The 6064-nt window shown below is 43.2% G+C and overlaps 1 pseudogene; it reads right to left on the bottom strand.

The window, feature by feature from the left end:
* Positions 1-1390: 1390 nt before the first annotated feature.
* Positions 1391-1816, bottom strand: LOC114633147 (annotated as a pseudogene).
* Positions 1817-6064: the final 4248 nt, after the last annotated feature.

Here is a 6064-nt window from a genome sequence, read left to right on the forward strand (position 1 = left end):
GCATTCTCCTGCCTTCCCTTGACCCCCAAGAATGGGCTGGGGAAAAATAGCTAGATTTCCCCAACCCTTATAGTGTCAACCCTACATGAGTTCTGAATGTGATTCATAAGAATCAGCAGCTCAATTGGCAATGACAACCCCCACCTACCCCAATACTATCACCAACAGACAAGCTTTCCCTTGTACCTTCTCTCTGGAATCTCCTCCCATTCACAGTCCTTCTCTACCCCCTGACTCCCAGAGGTCATTACTATACTTCAGACCTGTTCTGAGGAGCTCCACCCCCAATTACTTCCATTCTCACTTCCCACTAGAGACCAGTCACCAACTGCCACCCCCCTCCAGCCTGCCCACAGATCTAACTCCAGGACAGATGTCAGAATGGCCATCCTGTTCTGGGTGACCTTCCAAAAACTTTCCCAGGGAACAGACAGCCACAGGGCAAAACAGAATGCCCAAGGAAGGTGACCTGAGGGGAGGGGGATGGTCTGACACTAACCTGTTTTCATCATCAAAACAGGTAACATAAAAGCCCACTTAGAACTAACTGTCCCCTACCTCCCACACACCCTAGAGATTCCACTATCCTGCCCCTTTCCCTCCCTTCTACCCCAAACACACCCCTACACGCACACAGACAAACACAAACATACACAAAGAAGAATCGAGGGGACATTGATTTGGTTTGATTGCTAAGACCTAACTAAGGAACTACAGTAACCAGAAATTCTGTTGCCAGCCAACAATAGGGGCTGCTCTAAAAGAACTGAGAATGAGAAAAGCTGAGGGCTAAGCAGGGAGCAGACAGAATGTAAAGGGAAAAGCCAAGCTAACCCTACTCCCAGCATCCTCCCAACATGACCTCTGGCTGGAGGAATAAGGGAAGGTGACCCACGAAGACACAAGCCCTTACTCAGAAATTTTGACAGACGGCAAGACGAGTCTGCTCCCCACTCCCACACCACAAACATCTTAGGGGCCCTTAGAGACTGCACCCCACCAACCCCTGCCCCAAGCCATAAAGTCACAGTTCTCTGGAATATTCTCCCTGGTACTAGAGCAATTCCCCCACCCACCTTCCTATCCCTCTCCTTGCCAAGCCTAACCCTGTCCTCACAGCCTCCCCGGCCTCCTACAATAGTGCCCGCTGTCTAAGAGGCAGCTGCAGCTTAATGTCTGCCTCACACCTATTTCTATTCTTCAGCCCTCCCCAGTCTTCAGGGCTTCGCTGAAGGCCTTTTATTTTTTTCTAGGGAGAGAAAGGGAAAAGGAGAGGTCGGAGAGATTTCCTAGTGCAGTACATCCAAAAAAATAATGTTAACGTCTTAAAAATAAACGTAAAGCAGCCTTCTTCCCCAAGCAACTAAACAGAAAGAAGTTTGGTTTTGGTTTACTGCGACACACACATGAAATCCAGTATACAGTCCATGCAGTAGCACAGCCATTGGAGAGGACTTCCTGATGCTGGCCCCAGTACAAAACAGTCCCAGCAACTCCGCCTGCTTGTCATCGCTGCCGCTACCACTGACACCTTGACCTCAGCCACCGAGCCTGACATGAAGAGGAGGATTGCAACTTGACCCAAGTAAAAATAGATGAAGTGCTTTGTCTCATGTGTGACATAGCTGCCAAAATTTCGGCCCACGATACAATGCCAGGTAGGGTTATATTTCTTGTCAAATTCCTTCTTGATATAGGCAGCCATGTCCTTCTCTATGTTGTACTTCTCCATGGCCTGTGTGGCACAGTCAATAGCATCCTGTTGCATGTCCTCAGACATGTCTGCGTTCTTGATCACTGCCTTCCTGTCAGACATCATGACAAGTCACGTCACGCAGGCGAGTCCGCACAGGGCCCTAGGGAGCAACTCTGGGCTGAAGCAAAGCACGGGCAGGTGTCCCCTGGGCTCATCCTACAGAAGCAGCAGTATCCCCCAGCTCCCTTAGCCCTGGGACAAGTGCTCGCCCTGCTCTTCGCCCTCTGAGCTTCCTCAGAAGTCAGCGCTCCACCTCACCCCACCAGGCCAACCACCTGTCCCGGATGATACCTCACTGTCCCCTCTGCTCCACCTCTCCAAACTTTCTTTTAGAGTGAAACATGTACTTTTATTCTTTTGAACTACTTGATTTTTTAAATTAATTTTATTTTTATAATTTATCTTCTTGAGGCCCTAAAAAATTACAGTTTTCACCTCATCACCTCTGCAGGCTATGGTCATGTGTTCAGATACTGCTGAAAGCAGTAGCAGGCAATATTACAAGTGAACTGCAAGTTGCAGAAACATGACAAACACAAATTGAGAGAAGATTTGTAAGTAAGATGACACTTCAAATGTGAAAAGTCACTCCCTTTCTGTATGGAGAAACTTAAGTTCTCATGTCTCTGGATGGAAGGGCTGTATGTCTTAGCCTCGACAGTGCCAACAATGTGTGCTTTTTTTCTGGAGTAGGAAGGCAGTTGTAGGCACTAAGGATATGATTGCTGTCTATGCCCTGTCTTTTCCAGAAGGCAGCAGCCATCTGCTATTCCCCTAGTTGTGAATATTACAAATGTCCAGGAGTGTCCAATGTTCTTTGATCACCCAAATTGAGTGTAGAAGATGACAGCTTGTCAGAATTAATTTTCATCTTTCATCATCTCCATCATCCTGTTCAAATTCACATCATTTTGTATGACACTGACCTTTACCCAATGAGACTTCTCATAAACCACAGACAAATTCTGTTTAAGGTACAATATTCTAATTTGTTTCCTCATATGCTGAAGCCAATTTAAAAATGCGATATCAATTTATCCTAAAATTGTTCATATTTGTTAATACTCCAAAGATGTTTCAGATTCTAAAGTTTTATTTCAGGGAGCTGTGGAAATATGTAGAATCTCAACAGGTACCTCAAGGTTCTGGCATCTTGAACATAATGGCATTCAGGCTTCAGCATACAATATTTTTCCCCAGCTTCATGAACAGGTGTTTGACGCACTTCCAGTTCTGGCAGATTACCTAGCCTTACAGTCTCTCATGCAGTGATTCAGGATTCTAATAAAACAGTAATCATTAATCGTACATCAATATTTATCACGTTCAATACCATGTGGACCATACTACCACAGTCATTAGTCAGGTGTGACAGAACTTCACCATGATGGTTTGTGTTGTCTTATCTTGAAACAAACTAGAGTCATATGAGAAGAAAGAGCCTCTGTTTAGAATATACCCCATGAAATGGACTTTATAACTACCTGTTGGGAGCTGCATTGAGTAATGATGAGTATGGGAGGGTGGAAACGTCTGTAGGTGTTTCCCAATTTAGGGAGGTGTTTTGGGTTGTATAGTAAGGCAAGTGGAGCTGCCTATGGGGTACCAAGTACTATGTAGAATACCTTAGTGGTATCTCTTTCATTCCTTGCCTCTAGATATTTTCCTTGTTTCCTGACTTGTGTTATCTTAGAGATGGAAAGTGAAGCTCCTGTACTGCTTACTCTGGTAAGTCTTCTCAGAATGAAGCCCAACTCTGCTGTTCTAAATAATTTGAAGTTCTAAATAATTTGAGCAGTCATTGCATCTTGTTGGTGACTTCTCCAGAAGCTCCACTTCCATTGCCATTGCCACTCTGACTGGATGTTTCTGGTCAAACTGATCTTATACTAAATGTGTTGATGTTCAGGACAAGCAGGGTACCCAGTCCACCCTCAAATAGTAAGTCCTTCATCTGGATCCAGATTTTATCAACACATTTCCCTGAATAGATTTTCTGAAATTCTCCTGTCCACATCATGCACAAAAACTCATGCCTTGCTCTGTCATGTAGCTTCTGTATTTAAATTCTTCCATTGCTTTTCTGGTCCCTAGGTTCTGTTGCCAACTTTACATTCCCAAACCTGTTTCTGACAGGACATGTCCCTGATATGCATGATGAAATACACATGCATTTGCCAGCACAACCAAGGCTAACTCTTTGCTTGTATATAGTCACCCAGGCCTACACACAATTTGAATCTGTGTTCTAGCAGTATTGAGTCCACGATTTTAGCATTCATGAGAAGAGGTGTAGGTTAATATATGTAGATTACAAATGAATTTCCAAGTCTTAAACTTGCCCTCCAGTGCCATATCCAATTCCCAGGCCTCCATAACACCAGCACTGGGCTTCCCTGTATTCTACTCCCAGATTCAAATCAAGTTTTGCTCTGGGCATATTTCTAGATCATGCTTCTCTAGATCCATTTGCTGGACTCCCCCCTCTGACATAGATTGCCTGGCATTGAGGATCAAAGACTGTTTTTCAGGATACTATTGATACTGTCATCTTAAATGAGTTTCAGTAGCACATGAACTATACAGTCACATTCTTCTGCCATGCGTGGTAGAGCCTCACCTTGATGGTTTGTTCTGTGATACCTTTATGTAATTGAGAGTCATCTGAGAATAAGGAACTCTAATTGATAACAATCCCCCATTAAATGGTCCTTAGAGAAATCTGTTTAAATGTCACATGAGTATGTATTTTTTTATATTTATTTTTCATACTTTTTATTGGATATTTTATTTACTTCCATTTCAGTTTAACATTTTTTAACCTCCTATCTCATCTCCCCAGCCTATTATTCTGTAAGGGCGCTCCCCTAACCACTTACCTATACCCACCACAGTACCCTGACATTGCCCTACACTGGAGGATTGAACCTTAAGAAGACCAAAGTCCTTTCCTCACACTGATGCCAGATAAGGCCTTCCTCCGCTATATATGTAGCTGGGACCATGAGTCCCACCTTTTGTACTCTTTTGTATGTAGTTTAGTCCCAGAGAACTCTTGGGGGTCTGGTTGGTGTTACATTCCCATTAAGTGGTAACTCATAGCTTAGCCATTTTGCCTTGTTGTTGGGCTCTCAGAAGCTACCTTTATGTGTGCCTGGATAGTAGTGTTCACAGTCATGCTGGTCTATATCTTTGAATTTGTGCAGATTGAAAGTATCTATACAATAGCCCATGTTAATTCCTAAACATGGATGGAGATTTTACACAACAATGTTCTTTGCAAGACTATCTTTCCTGAATCTCTCCTGTTGACTCCTTGAATTCAAGGAGGCCTGGGTACTATCCTGTAGATTCAGCATCTAACTTCTTCAGTTGGTCTGGCATATACGAGATTTGTTTATGAATTCTACACCCTGAGTCCTTTCTGTGATAATCAGGGCTTATACTGATGTGCAGACCAGATCTACGAACATTTTCATTCCAGTGTCTCACTCACTCTTCCATGCTCTTTAGGCAAAATGCTCAGCACACAACTTCCTTGTGAAACTCTCTCTAGTAGTTAATCCTCATATATAGTCCCCACACATGAATGACTCAGTCTGGATGTAGCTTTCTCTCAACATTTATGCCTGAAGAGCTTCCCAGAATCCAGTCCACACCATGAATCAAACCTGAGGCTTAGTTCTATGATTCAGCTTCTACATCAAAATTCCTCACTTGGTTATCTAGCCCAATTTTTCTTTTGTATTTGTTTTTTGCCATGTTGACATTCCCAGTCCTATTTATGATGAAGAGGGGGCATACCAGTTATCCACGGTATGATATATGTAGAACTTTCCTTCTAGTGCCATTTTAATCTATGATGTTTATCTCCGATAGCGAGATCTTCGCTCATATTCCACTGATGTTCCCCCAGTAGTAAGGCCCTAAGAGTGGTGTCTTCTGAAGGATTCAGTACTAAATGGACCTTGTTATCAAATTTCTCTACACTATGTGGTAGTGTGTCACTCTTGTGCTTGTGATGTGTTAACAATCTAGAGTTATGTGAGAAGGAGCCTCAAATGAGAAAGCTCCTTTTTTGAAATGGTCTGTCAAAAGGCCTGTTGGCCCTCTGTAGGTGTTTCAAAGTTTTCAGAAGAGGTTCATGGTTGTAGAAGAAGGCAAGCCTAGGTATCTACAGAATATAAAGTATTATTTTCTATTCCTTAGAGACATCTGCTTCAATTCTAACCTCTAGGTTTGTCCTTGATGGCTGGCCTGTGTTCTCTGAATGATGGACCATGAAGCTTCTTGTTTGTTATGGTTAGT

The sequence above is a fragment of the Grammomys surdaster genome, unplaced genomic scaffold, assembly GCF_004785775.1.
Source record: "Grammomys surdaster isolate TR1022 unplaced genomic scaffold, NIH_TR_1.0 535, whole genome shotgun sequence".
Taxonomy (NCBI): Eukaryota; Metazoa; Chordata; class Mammalia; order Rodentia; family Muridae; genus Grammomys; species Grammomys surdaster.